The sequence below is a fragment of the Capra hircus genome, chromosome 4, assembly GCF_001704415.2.
Source record: "Capra hircus breed San Clemente chromosome 4, ASM170441v1, whole genome shotgun sequence".
NCBI classification, from domain to species: Eukaryota; Metazoa; Chordata; class Mammalia; order Artiodactyla; family Bovidae; genus Capra; species Capra hircus.
In genome coordinates this window covers 120314298-120329643 of record NC_030811.1, presented here as the reverse complement: position 1 = coordinate 120329643, position 15346 = coordinate 120314298, and the positions used below count along the sequence as shown (strand labels likewise).

The following is a 15346-nucleotide window of genomic DNA, read 5'->3' as shown; positions in this document are numbered from 1 at the left end:
TTTAATGGCTGAGTAATACTCCATTGTGTACATGTACCACAGCTTTCTTATCCATTCATCAGCTGATGGACATCTAGGTTGTTTCCATGTCCGGGCTATTATAAACAGTGCTGCAATGAACATTGGGGTACATGTGTCTCTTTCTATTCTGGTTTCCTTGGTGTGTATGCCCAGCAGTGGGATTGCTGGGTCATAAGGCAGTTCTATTTCCAGTTTTTTAAGGAATCTCCACACAGTTCTCCATAGTGGCTGTACCAGTTTGCATTCCCACCAACAGTGTAAGAGGGTTCCCTTTTCTTCATACCTTCTCCAGCACTTATTGCTTGCAGACTTTTGGATCGCAGCCATTCTGACTGGTGTGAAAAGGTACTTCATTGTGGTTTTGATTTGCATTTCTCTAATAGTGAGTGATGTTGAGCATCTTTTCACGTGTTTGTTAGCCATCTGTATGTCTTTTTGGAGAAATGTCTATTTAGTTCTTTGGCCCATTTTTTGATCGGGTCATTTATTTTTCTGGAATTGAGCTGCATAAGTTGCTTGTATATATATTTTTTTAATTTTTATTTATTTTTTAATTGGAATATAATAGTTTTACAATGTTGTGTTAGTTTCTACTCTATAACAAAGTGAATCAGTTATAGGTATATACATATCCTCTCCCTCTCCATCCCATCAGATCCCACCCCTCAGTCATCACAGAGCACTGGGCTGTGCTCCTTGTGCCAAATAGCAGATTGTCTAAAGGCTTGTCCTTCTTTAGTGCTTGGAAATAATCTTCTATTATTTATTTCATTCCATCCATTCTTTCTCTTTTTGGAATTCTGTAAGATGAATGTTGAACTCCATGTATTACTGCTCCATGTAATCAAAAGGATGATATTCTATTTCTACAATTTTTCTTTCATGTATTACTTTATTTTTAAAAAAAATTAATTTTTTTTAATTTTAAAATCTTTAATTCTTGCATGTGTTCCCAAACATGACCCCCCTCCCACCTCCCTCCCCATAACATCTCTCTGGGTCATCCCCATGCACCAGCCCCAAGCATGCTGTATCCTGCATCAGACATAGACTGGCGATTCAATTCTTACATGATAGTATACATGTAAGAATGCCATTCTCCCAAATCATCCCACCCTCCCTCTCCCTCTGAGTCCAAAAGTCCATTATACACAGCTGTGTCTTTTTTCCTGTCTTGCATACAGTGTCGTCATTGCCATCTTTCTAAATTTCATATATATGTGTTAGTATACTGTATTGGTGTTTTTCTTTCTGGCTTACTTCACTCTGTATAATCGGCTCCAGTTTCATCCATCTCATCAGAACTGATTCAAATGAATTTTTTTTTAACGGCTGAGTAATACTCCATTGTATATATGTTAGCCATCTGTATGTCTTTTTGGAGAAATGTCTATTTAGTTCTTTGGCCCCATTTTTTCCAATTGGGGTCATTTATTTTTCTGGGAATTGAGCTGCATAAGTTGCTTGTATATTTTTGAGGTTAGTTGTTTGTCAGTTGCTTCATTTGCTATTATTTTCTCCCATTCAGAAGGCTGTCTTTTCACCTTGCTCATATTTTCCTTTGTTGTGCAGAAGCTTTTAATTTTAATTAGATCCCATTTGTTTATTTTTGCTTTTATTTCCAGAATTCTGGGAGGTGGATCATAGAGGATCCTGCTGTGATTTATGTTGGAGAGTGCTTTCCCTAAGTTCTCCTCTAAGAGTTTTATAGTTTCTGGTCTTACATTTAGATCTTTAATCCATTTTGAGTTTATATTTGTGTGCAGTGTTAGAAAGTGATCTAGTTTCATTCTTTTACAAGTGGTTGACCAGTTATCCCAGCACCACTTGTTGAAGACATTGTCTTTGCTCCATTGTATATTCTTGCCTCCCTTGTGGAAGATAAGGTGTCCATAGGTGTGTGGGTTTATCTCTGGGCTTTCTATTTTGTTCCATTGATCTATATTCCTGTCTTTGTGCCAGTACCATACTGTCTTGATGACTGTGGCTTTGTAGTAGAGCCTGAAGTCAGGCAGGTTGATTCCTCCAGTTCCATTCTTCTTTCTCAAGATTGTTTTGGCTATTCAAGTTTTTTTTTTTTTTTTGCATTTCCATACAAATTGTGAAATTATTTGTTCTAGCTCTGTGAAAAATACCGCTGGTAGCTTGATAGGGATTGCATTGAATCTGTAGATTGCTTTGGGTAGTATACTCATTTTCACTATATTGATTCTTCCAATCCACGAACATGGTATGTTTCTCCATCTATTAGTGTCCTCTTTGACTTCTTTCGTCAGTGTTTTATAGTTTTCTATATATAGGTCTTTAGTTTCTTTAGGTGGACATATTCCTAAGTATTTTATTCTTTTCGTTGCAATGGTGAATGGAATTGTTTCCTTAATTTCTTTTTCTACTTTCTCATTATTAATGTATAGGAATGCAAGGGATTTCTGTGTGTTGATTTTATATCCTGCAACTTTACTGTATTCATTGACTAGCTCTAGTAATTTTCTGATGGAGTCTTTAGGGTTTTCAATGTAGAGGATCATGTCATCTGCAAACAGTGAGAGTTTTACTTCTTCTTTTCCAATTTGGATTCTTTTTTTTTTTTCTTTTTCTTCTCTGATTGCTATGGCCACAACTTCCAGAACTACGTTGAAAAGTAGCAATGAATGTGGGCACCCTTGTCTTGTTCCTGATTTTAGGGGAATTTTTTTCAATTTTTTACCATTGAGGATAATGTTTGCTGTGGGTATGTTATATATAGGTTTTATTATGTTGAGGTATGTCCCTTCTATTCCTGCTTTCTGGAGAGGTTTTATTCATAAATGGATGTTGAATTTTGTCAAAGGCCTTCTCTGCATCTATTGAGATAATCATATGGCTTTTATTTTTCAATTTGTTAATGTGGTGAATTACATTGATTGATATGTGGATACAGAAGAATCCTTGCATCAATGGGATAAAGCCCACTTGGTGTATGATCTTTTTAATGTGTTGTGCATTCTAATTGCAAGAATTTTGTTGAGGATTTTTGCATCTATGTTCATCAGTGATATTGGCCTGTAGTTTTCTTTTTTGGTGGCATCTTAGTCAGGTTTTGGTATTAGGGTGATGATGGCCTCATAGAATGAGTTTGGTAGTTTACCTTCCTCTGCAATTTTCTGGAAGAGTTTGAGGAGGATAGGTGTTAGCTCTTCTCGAAATTTTTGGTAGAATTCAGCTGTGAAGCCGTCTGGACTGGGCTTTTGTTTGCTGGAAGATTTCTGATTACAGTTTCAATTTCCGTGCTTGTGATGGGTCTGTTAAGATTTTCTATTTCTTCCTGGTTCAGTTTTGGAAAGTTGTACTTTTCTAAGAATTTTTCCTTTTCTTCCATGTTGTCCATTTTATTGGCATATAATTGCTGGTAGTAGTTTCTTATGATCCTTTGCATTTCTGTGTTGTCTGTTGTGATCTCTCCATTTTCATTTCTATTTTTATTGATTTGATTTTTCTCCCCTTGTTTCTTGATGAGTCTGGCTAATGGTTTGTCAATTTTATTTATCCTTTCAAAGAACCAGCTTTTGGCTTTTTGATTTTTGCTCTGGTCTCTTTTGTTTCTTTTGCATTTACTTCTTCCCTAATTTTTAAGATTTCTTTCCTTCTACTAACTCTTGGGTTCTTCATTTCTTCCTTTTCTAGTTGCTTTAGGTGTAGAGTTAGATTATTTCTTTGACTTTTATCTTGTTTCTTGAGGTATTTCTGTGTTGCTATGAACTTTCCTCTTAGCACTGCTTTTATAGTGTCCCACAGGTTTTGGGTTGTTGTGTTTTCATTTTCATTAATTTCTATGCATATTTTGATTTCTTTTTTGATTTCTTCTGTGATTTGTTGGTTATTCAGAAGTGTGTTGTTCAGCCCCCATATGTTGGAATTTTTAATAGTTTTTTTCCCCCCGTAATTGAGATCTGATCTTAATGCATTATGGTCAGAAAAGATGCTTGGAATGATTTCAATTTTTTTGAATTTATCAAGGTTAGATTTATTGCCCAGGGTGTGATCTATCCTGGAGAAGGTTCCATGAGCACTTGAGAAAAAGGTGATATTCATTGTTTTGGGGTGAAATGTCCTATAGATATCAATTAGGTCTAACTGGTCTATTGTATCATTTAAAGTTTGCGTTTCTTTGTTAATTTTCTGTTTAGTTGATCTGTCCATATGTGTGAGTGGGGTATTAAAGTCTCCCACTATTATTGTGTTATTGTTAGTTTCCCCTTTCATACCTGTTAGGATTTGTCTTACATATTGCAGTGCACCTATGTTGTGTACATATATGTTTATAATTGCTATATCTTCTTCTTGGATTGATCCTTTGATCATTATGTAGTGTCCTTCTTTGTCTCTTTTCACAGCCTTTGTTTTGAAGTCTATTTTGTCGTATATGAGTATTGCTACTCCTGTTTTCTCTTGGTCTCTATTTGCATGGAATGTCTTTTTCCAGTCATTCACTTTCAGTCTGTATGTGTCCCTCACTTTGAGGTGGGTCTCTTGTAGGCAGCATATATAGGGATCTTGTTTTTGTATCCATTCAGCCAGTCCTTGCCTTTTGGTTGGGGCATTCAACCCATTTATGTTTAATGTAATTATTGATAAGTATGATCCCATTGCCATTTACTTTATTGTTTTGGGTTTGGGTTTATATGCCCTTTTTGTGTTTCCTGTCTAGAGAATATCCTTTAGCATTTGTTGGAGAGCTGTTTTGGTGGTGCTGAATTCTCAGCTTTTGCTTGTCTGGAAAGCTTTTTATTTCTCCTTCATATTTGAATGAGATCCATGCTGGGTACAGTAATCTGGGCTGTAGGTGATTTTCTTTCATCACTTTACGTATGTCTTGCCATTCCCTCCTAGCCTGAAGTGTTTCTATTGAAAGATCTGCAGTTATCCTTATAGGAATCCCCTTGTGTGTTATTTGTTGTTTTTCCCTTGCTGCTTTTAATATTTGTTCTTTGTGTTTGATCTTTGTTAATTTGATTAATATATGTCTTGGGGTGTTTCACCTTGGGATTATCCTGTTTGGAACTCTCTGGGTTTCTTGGCCTTGGGTGATTATTTCCTTCTTCATTTTAGGGAAGTTTTCAACTATTATCTCCTCAAGTATTTTCTCATGGTCTTTCTTTTTATCTTCTTTTTCTGAGATTCCTATAATTCGAATGTTGGAGCGTTTCATATTGTCCTGGAGGTCTCTGAGCTTGTCCTCATTTCTTTTAATTCATTTTTCTTTTTTCCTCTCTGATTCATTTATTTCTACCATTCTATTTTCTACTTCACTAATCCTATCTTCTGCCTCTGTTATTCTACTATTTGTTGCCTCCAGAGTGTTTCTGATCTTATTCATTGCATTATTCATTATATATTGACTCTTTTTTATTTATTTTAGGTCCTTGTTAAAGCTTTCTTGCATCTTCTCAATCCTTGTCTCCAGGCTATTTATCTGTGATTCCATTTTGACTTCAAGATTTTGGATCATTTTTCACTATCATTATTCAGAATTCTTTCTCAGATAGATTTCCTATCTCTTCCTCTTTTGTTTGGTTTGGTGGGCATTTCTCCTGTTCCTTTACCTGCTGGGTATTCCTCTGTCTCTTAATCTTGGTTATATTGCTGTGTTTGGGGTGGCCTTTCTGTAATCTGGGAATTTGTGGAGTTCTCTTTATAGTGGAGTTTTCTCGCTGTGAGTGTGGTTGTATCAGTGGCTTGTCAAGGTTTCCTGGTTAGGGAGGCTTGTGTTGGAGTTCTCGTCGGTGGAACTGGATTTCTTCTTTCTGGAGTGCAATGAAGCATCCAGTAATGAGTTATGAGATGTCAGTCGTTTTGGAGTAACTTTGAGCTGCCTGTATATTGAAGCTCAGGGGTTGTTCCTGTGTTGCTGGAGAATTTTCTTGGTATGTCTTGTTCTGGAACTTGTTGGCCCTTGGGTGGTGCTTGGTTTCAATGTAGGTGTGGAGGCATTTGATGAGTTCCTATCAATTAATGTTCCCTGGATTCAGGAGTTCTCTGATGTTCTCAGGGTTTGGACTTACGCTTCCTGCTTCTGGTTTACAGTCTTGTTTTTACAGTAGCCTCAAGACTTCTCCATCTACACAGCACTGACGATAAAACATCTAGGTTAAAGATGAAAAGTTTCTCCACACTGAGGGACACCCAGATAGGTTCACTGAGTTACATGGAGAAGAGAAGAGGGAGGGGGTAGTTAGAGTTGACTGAAATGAGATGAGGTGAGATCAAAAGAGGAGAGAGCAAGCTAGCCAGTGATCACTTCCTTATGTGTGCTCCACAGTCTGTGCCGCTCAGAGATGTTCACAGAGTTATACAGGGAAGAGGAGACGGGGGAAGTTGACAGAGGTGTCCAGGAGGATAAAACAGGGAAATGAAAAGGAGAGAGACAGGTCCAGCCAGTAGCCAGTTCCCTAAGTGTTCTCCGTCGTCTGGAACACACAGAGATTCACAGAGTTGGGTAGAAAAGAGAAGGGGGATGGAGGAGAGAGAGACAACCTGGTGGAGAAAAAGGAGAGTCCAAAGGAGGAGAGAGTGGTCAAGCCAGTAATGTCACTCTCAGGTAAAATTGGGTACTGAAGATTGGATTTATAAATGTACAATATTGACAACAAATACCAAAAAGCAAAGATTAAAAGTCTAGAGTAGAGCTCCTATTTTCAAAAATACAATATTAAAGAAAAGAAGAAGAGAAAAAAAGTTACAAGAATTATTAAAAAAACAACAACCACACACACTATATATATATATATATATTTTTTTTATATATATATATATATATATATATACATACATATATATATATATGGTGTTTGCTTTAAAAATAGGGTTTTTTTGAATAATAATAGTAGGTTATAAAAATAAAAATTCAAGGAGAAATAGAGGACTTAAAAATTTTAAAAAAGTTTAAAAAAAGAAGAAAAAGAAAAGAAGAAAAAACAATCAAACAACAACATCAACAAAACAAAACAACAAAAAAAGAGAATGATTAAAAAAATAGTAAAGATATTTCTGGGACTTTCTCTGGTGTTGTGGGCAGTGTGGGTTCACTTCAAAGGTGGTTTCCTCTGTTTTAGCTTCTGTTTGCTGGTCTCTTCAGTGTCTGATTTCTTCCCTGACACAAGGGGGGTGGTGGTGGACAATTTTTTTTTCTTTTCTTTTCTTTTTTTTTTTTTTTTAGGCTCACTTGTTCAGTCGTGCTGTGGGGAGGGAGAGATGCTGCAAACAAATAACACTGGTGTGTGCTCACAGTGTCTCAGCCACGCTGGGCCTGCCCCTGCTCACAGCGCACACCATTCAGGCCCTATGTTGCTCCACCAGGAACCATCCGAGGCCGGCCCTGGACTGCATGCACCTCCCTGGTCTAAGCCACTCAGGTTCGGCTCTCAGGTAGCCCTCAGAGGTGCAGATTAGGTTGTGCCTGCCTTTTGTATCCTTCCCAGGTGCAAGTAGCTCAGGTGTTTGGCGAGCACAGTCACTGCGACTTATCACCTTTCCCGTCGCTGCTGCTCAGTTTTCTGGGTGTACCACTGGCTCCCTTTCTCAGGCAGATGGTGACTGTCCAGAACCCCAAGAAGTCTTAGCAAAGAAGCCTGCTTGCAGTTTGGTAGGTAATGCTTCAACAGGGCTGCGATTGCCCCTTTCCAGCCCTTATGGCTCTGGCTGCCTGTCACTGGAGAGGGATGGTCTGCAGCTGGCTATTTCTGTTCCATCCTTTGTTCTGTGTGCAGTCCTGGTGGTGTCTTATGTTAGAGCTTTTTGCGTGGTAGCTATCCCACAGTCTGATATGCTAGCCCAAGTTAGTTTGCTCTAGTTACACTCAGGGCATTCCGGCCCAATTCATAAAAAGCACTGCAGCCCGCGCCTCCCTGCCCAGCCCCCACTTGCTAGTGGTAGATGCAGGCATCTGTGCTGCTTCTCTGCTGGGGGAGTTACCACTGGGCTCATAATCTGTTGGTTTTAGTTATTTATTTATTTTTCTTCCCTGTTATGTTGCCCTCTGCCCTTCCAAGGCTCGCCACAGACTCGGCAGCGAAAGTGTTTCCTGGTGTTTGGAAACTTCTCTCTTTTTAAGACTCCCTTCCTGGGACGAGACTCCCTTCCCGGATGGAGCTTCCTCCCTACCTCCTCTGTCTCTTTTTTCATCTTTTATATTTTTTCCTACCTGTTTTTGAAGACAATGATCTGCTTTTCTGGATGTCTGATGTCCTCTGCCAGCTTTCAGAAGTTGTTTTGTGGAATTTACTCAGCGTTGAAATGTTCTTTTGATGAATTTTTAGGGGAGAAAGTGGTCTTCCCATCCTATTAGGACCATCTTAGGACCGCCCCTCCACTCCAGTACTCTTGTCTAGAAAATTTCATGGATGAAGGAGCCTGGTGGGCTGTAGTTCATTGGGTCACAAAGAGTTGGACATGACTGAGTGACTTCACCACTTAGTAACTAAATATGTTGAGAATATTTTCACATGCTTGTTGGACATTTGTAAAATTTGTGTTGTATCTGATTTGACTTTTTGTCTTTATTGTTTCTTTTCTGTACCCTTTCTTTTCACTTTATTCATAATGTTTTTAATATAAAAATATTTTAAATTTTGAGGAAGTTCAAGTTATTTATTTATTTATTTATTTATTGTCACTTATGTTTTTGTTTCCCTATCTAAGAATCTACTGCCAAATTCAAGGCCATGAAATTTAAGGCCTGTGTTTTTCTTTTAAGAGTTTTATAGCTTATGCTCTTTCATTCAGGTCCTTGTTCACTTTCTGAGTTAACTGTTGTATATAATATGAGGCAAGTGTCCAATCCCATAATTTTACTTGTGAACACCCAGTTGTCCTGGCATCACTTATTTGAAGAAGAATCAATTCTTTCTCCAATTAATATTAAGAGAACCTCAGAAGCACCATGATGATGGTGAGGTACAAATTGGGAGAAATCAGAGCCTGTATAGGGCACAGCTACGTAGTCAAAGTGTATTTTGAATCTTCCATTAGTGAGAAATAAGCTTGTTGTTATTGTGTTATTGTTGTTCAGTCACTAAGTCATGTCCAAGTCTTTGCCACCACATGGACTGCAGCCAAGAAATTAAAAGACGCTTACTCCTTGGAAGAAAAGTTATGACCAACCTAGATAGTATATTCAAAAGCAGAGACATTACTTTGCCAACTAAGGTCCGTTTAGTCTAGTCAAGGCTATGGTTTCTCCTGTGGTCATGTATGGTTGTGACAGTTGGACTGTGAAGAAGGCTGAGCACCGAAGAATTGATGCTTTTGAACTGTGGTGTTAGAGAAGACTCTTGAGAGTCCCTTGGACTGCAAGGAGATCCAACCAGTCCATTCTGAAAGAGATCAGCCCTGGGTGTACTTTGGAAGGAATGATGCTAAAGCTGAAGATCCTGTACTTTGGACACCTCATGCTAAGAGTTGACTCACTGGAAAAGACTCTGATGCCGGGAGGGATTGGGGGCAGGAGGAAAAATGGACGATAGAGGATGAGATGGCTGGATGGCATCAATGACTCAATGGATGTGAGTCTGAATGAACTCTGGGAGATGGTGATGGACAGGGAGGCCTGGCATGCTGTGATTCATGGGTTTGCAAAGAGTCGGACACGACTGAGCGACTGAACTGAACTGAACTGGACTGGAACATGCCAGGCCTCCCTGTCCTTCACTGTCGAGTGGAATTTGCTCACACTCATGTCCATTGAGTCAGTGATGCCATCTGACCATCTCATCCTCTGCTGCCCTCTTCTCCACTAGCCTTCAATCATTCCCAGCATCAGGGTCTTTTCCAGTGAGTCAGCTCTTCAGGTCAGGTGGCCAAAGCACTGGACCTTCAGCTTCAGCATCGGTCCTTCCAATGAATATTCAGGGTTGATTTCCTTCAGGATTGACTGGTTGGACATTGCTGTCCAAAGGACTCTCAGGAGTCTTCCGCAGCACCTCAATTTGAAAGGACAATTCTTCAGCACTTTGTCTTCTTTATGGTCCAACTCTCACATCCATACCTGGCTACTGGAAAAACCATGGCTTTGACTATGTGCACTTTTGTTGGCAAAGTGATGTCTCTGGCTTTGAATATGCTGCCTAGTTTTATCATAACTTACTCCAGTACTGTGGCCACCTCATGCGAAGATTTGACTCATTGGAAAAGACTCTGATGCTGGGAGGGATTGAGGGCAGGAGGAGAAGGGGATGACAGAGGATGAGATGACTGGATGGCAACACTGACTTGATGGACATGAGTCTGAGTGAACTCTGGGAGTTGGTGATGGACAGGGAGGCCTGGCATGCTGCGATTCATGGGGTCACAAAGAGTTGGACATGATTGAGCGACTGAACTGAACTGACCCCACAGAGCAAGTGCATTTTAATTTCATGGGTGCAGTCACCATAAAGCAAAGATTTTGGAACCCAAGAAAGTGAAATCTTTCACTGCTTCCACTTCAGCTCCTTCTGCATCAAGTTATTATTTTTCTTAACCTGTGTCCTTAAAGCCAAGATGGGTATTTACCAAAATTAGTGAAAATATCATCCTTTTCATAAACAGATATTTTTAGAAAACATATTATCCAAAATTTCTTTTTAGATTCAGTAACAAATATAAACATCTGAGCATATTCTATATTTGAAAAGCCAATGGAAGCTGTTTTCTATCAATAAAATCAATAGTGTAAATATAAAATAAAGTTTATAGTACAAATGTTGTAAAGTACCAAATAAACAGTATAACTATAGTTTAGCAGCCATATGTTTAGAAACATAAGAATATATATATATCTTCATAGGAAAATTTTGAAAATTAAATACGGATTAATAAAAGTAAATATATTGCTGTATAACTTCCCCTTGTTGATTTATGTATTTTATATCCACATAAAATATTTTTAAATGGTGTTGTTTGTTTTTTAAGATTAAATGTGTAAAGTTGATAATACTAATGCCCTAAAGCTTTAGGGAAATAATATACAATCAATATACCACCTGGGACAGAGTTCAGAGTTAAAATGTAATTAGTTGAACTGCAGTCATCAAGGCAGCACTTCAGTTATATTCTCTAGTTTTCATACCCTTAAGGTCATGATGGCATATATTTGTGATAAAGTTTGGTGACAGGAGTTACTTTTCAGGCTTGATCTTATCTTTGGTATTTCTGAGTTTTCTCAACAGGTTGGAAAATCATAAACTATGAAATAATTAATGAAAATAACTGGGCATTTTTACTACCCTTTTCAGGTGTGTTTCTATTAAGTACTAAGCGGCAGCATTGCTGGAATCCATTAATCTTACTAAAGAGTTCTTCACTAAATGACTCATTCAAGTTCTTCTCTATTTAGGTGAGTTGACTCATGTCTCTTTTGTTTTACTTAAAAAAGAAAATACAAAGATCCAGTAATCTTTGTGGGAGACAGACACATGTGTAGAACAAAGTGTCCACAAAGAACCACTTTTTGGCTGAGAAGGTTTATGGAGTTATATCAAATTCTTTCTTTCAAATAAATTTTATCCTAATTTTCTCATTGGATATTCACCATAAAGTCCAAAAAGGAGAATTCTCCTTTTGGCAAAAGGGAGGATTATAACAAAGTGAGCCTTGTCTTCAAGATTTTTCTGTAACTTTCTAGAAATAAAGTGACATTAACAACAATATTTATAAATAATAGGAATATAACCTATAGTAATTGTGAGTGATAAATATGAAAGTTCGTCTGTGTACAGAGGGGATGAAAGAATAAGTCATGTCTATAAAAGTAGGTGGCAAAATAAAGCAAACATCATAAGAAAAAATAAAATGGGGAAATAAATTATAAAGAAATAGGCATGTACTATATAGCAGAGGTTGATAAATCCACCTTCACTAAAGAAGGATGTATTAATTGATAATGAGGTTGAATTTATAAATCCAAGCAGTTTTTGGAAGAGTCATAGTGAATAATGTTAATGTTATGCATTTGCTATTAATATTTATTGGAACCTTAAAGTCACTGTTATATTAAACAATCTTGGAAAATTATTCTCATAACCTTGCACAGAGCATTTTAAATTGAAGGAATGTGGCTGGAATAATATAGTCATAATCAATCTTTGTAGTGGTGCTGAGACCTTACAAACTACTGTTACAGAGGATCTGTGTTGGCCCTAAATGGGAAACCTTAAAAAAGAAAAGAGAAGGGCTAGCTTTGCTGTCGGAAACTAAGATGGCGCCTGGAGGAAGAGATAGGGGCGTGTCTATGTTGTTTGTCAAAACTTTTGATTGGCTCTCTTGATTTCCGTGCACATGGACAGCGCATGATCACCATAGACTCCTGTTATAATGCTGGCACATGATGATTTGACCTTTAGCGTGATTGGTGCAACTATGGAAAGTCCCTGGCAACACCCCCCCACCCTCCTTGCCTTTATAAGCTGGGAGCTTGCGGCAATAAAGCAGAACTGCTCAGACGGAACACCTGTCGGTCTGATTGTTTCTCGCTCGCCGAGGGGCTGGTTTGGCTGACAGCAGGCTCACTTTTCCTCAGGACCCCTCAGCTCTGCTGAGGGAAGTTCCACTGCTTCTCTCTTTCTGTGGAGCACCCCCAACCACCCCCGTAGATCTGTTGTGGACATGGTCTTTGGAAGATATCTTTCTTACAAGTTCATCATGTGGGAATCAGAGAAAACTATAGTGTTGTGAGAAAATCTAGAGGAAAATAAGGAAACACGCATCTTAAACCAAGTGTTCTAATGAAATTGTACAGTGTTTCTGTTGTGTGGCTTCTAGAAGAAGGGATTACTGCATTCTCTTCCCCAATGTGTCTACCAGTTGATAGATGTCCATGCTGTGCTGGATTTTCACAAACATATCAGGTGTTTGAAATAACAATTGTTCATAATTCTAATATATAAAAAGGTAAATATCTGTTCTACCATGTCTTACAGCATTGGAATTATTATTGAAGTATCTAGTTCCAATCTAATGATTTATAATTTATATTAATATTCTTATCTTACTATAGAGGAAATACATTGTGATCAGTAATAATCAAGAAATATTCTGGTGTCCCATTGAAATAGGTGTTTTCCAGCCACTTTTATTTGGGAGAACTAAAAACTTAATTCAAAATGGCAGAGTATATATTTGATCCATTCTGAAGCCTATATGCTTTCTCCAGTATTTTCACATTTCTTATTTTTGTCACCTAAATTCCAAAATCTGCTACAATGGAAAAAAATAAGAGTTTTCTGTTCAATATTGTTTCAACTATGATCATAGGAAGCATAGCACATATTTTGTTTTGAAACTTCTGATGAATAATACAACTGGCTATGAAGAATACATTTAAATATTTTCAAGATTAATTCAACTTAAGTGAAAAACTTTAGCATGTCTTATAGCATAGCTCCAGAATGGGTTGAGAATTTGGAATAACTAGGAATAAGAAAGGAATTGAAAGGAGATAGAACAACCAAAAGAATATTATATTAACAATCTTTTCAGAGATGTTACCACTATACAAATTAGCATATAAGTTAATTGTCTCATAGCTCAGGAGGTGAGGCAGGTAAGAAACTGTGGAACCTAATGACATGTTTTTCTCCAATACATGTAATTGGATTGTCATAGCAGGTGTTTTCACAAAGCTCAGATTCACGCAAATACCATGTCTCCTGAAAACAGCTGGTAATAATGAATTTTATTATTTGAAATAAAGCAGGATCTAATCTGTTTTATTTCTTTGTTTCTGAAGATCATACACAATGAAAATTATTATTGGCTGTATAATTGACATATAAGTGAACATTAGCATTTGAAATAAAGCACAAATATAGCATTTACAGAAGCACTGTAAACAGAGACCCAGTGAGCTTCTCAACACATTTTCTACTCTCCCGCCTATTTCAAAGTTTAGTTTTTACTCTTCTGGATGAAAATTGATATTTTGTCCACAGGAACCAAACAAACCAGAGTGCTGAGGTCACTTTCATTCTCTTGGGCTTCTCAGAATATCCTCAGCTCCAGCTACACCTGTTCCTGGTCTTCCTGAAAATCTACACAGTCACTGTGCTGGGGAACCTGGGCATGATCCTGATCATCAAGTCCCACTCCAGGCTCCACACACCAATGTACTTCTTTCTCAGCCCCTTATCCTTCGTTGATTTCTGTTACTCGACAGTAGTTACACCCAAGCTACTAGAAAACTTGGTTGTGGAAGACAGAACCATCTCCTTCACAGGATGCCTCATACAATTCTTTGTCTGCGTATTTGTGGTAACAGAGACATTCCTGTTGGCAGTGATGGCATATGACCGATTTATGGCCGTTTGTAACCCTCTTCTGTAAGCCACTGTGATGTCCCAGAAGCTTTGTTCCTTGTTGATGTCTGCATTATACTCTTGCAGTAATACATATACTTTTTATCAACATTATCCTTTTGCGGGACTAAGACTTTACTAATTCCATAAGAAACACTTTGACTTTGGAAGATTCCCAGGCAAACAAAGACAAATTTGAAATATGTTTAACTTAAATAGTTCATAATATGTTATAGTTTAAATATAATTGATAATATAACCAGATATAAATTATTTTCTATGTGCTATTGCAAGAAAATGATACAAATGTTGGAAATATAACGTATACCTATCACTTAAGTTTTTCCATGTACATCATTGTGGTTGTACATTTTTAAATGTATTTATCTATCTCTTTTACTAGAAATTTTAATTAGGTAATTTTCAATTCATTTTAAGTTACAGTATCTTTAAACCAGTTCTCCCATGTATAGTATAATATAACAACCAACAAATTGATTATGATTTAGTGTACAGATTTCATTAAAGCATTAGCTATTTATGATGAAAAAGAAACATTTATGAACTCCAGTAGGTTGCAACAACAGCTATTTTTGAAATAGTGACTTTACTGAGGCAGCTCTGATGATATGAGACAGGTCACTCGAGGTTCAGGGCTGAGCTAATCGGACCAACTAATCTTCAGCCTACAGACCTGTATGTAAATCATCCTCCTTGGACCATTCTTATGTTGGAAACAATCAAGTCCCTGTTTGGGTCTCATCTATGTTTGGGTCAAAGTTTAAAAAAACCAAAAGGCTAAACTCAAAGGCAAGGTTTGAAAATCTTTGCTTCTTGTAGAGCTGTTATGTTTTATGTCAGGGGTATAGGGTGACATGAAGAAGTTGGCTCAACATTTGTGCATGTGTGATGTGTGCCTTCTCAGTCAGGTCTGACACTGTGATGCCATAGACTGTAACCCCTCACTCTCCTCTGTTCATGGAATTTTCCAGGCAAGAATACTGGAGTGGGTCACCATT

The 15346-nt window shown here is 37.6% G+C and overlaps 1 pseudogene; it reads left to right on the top strand.

Annotated features, from left to right (window-relative positions):
• Nucleotides 1-14355, top strand: part of LOC102175107 — a 34165-nt pseudogene extending 19810 nt beyond the window's left edge.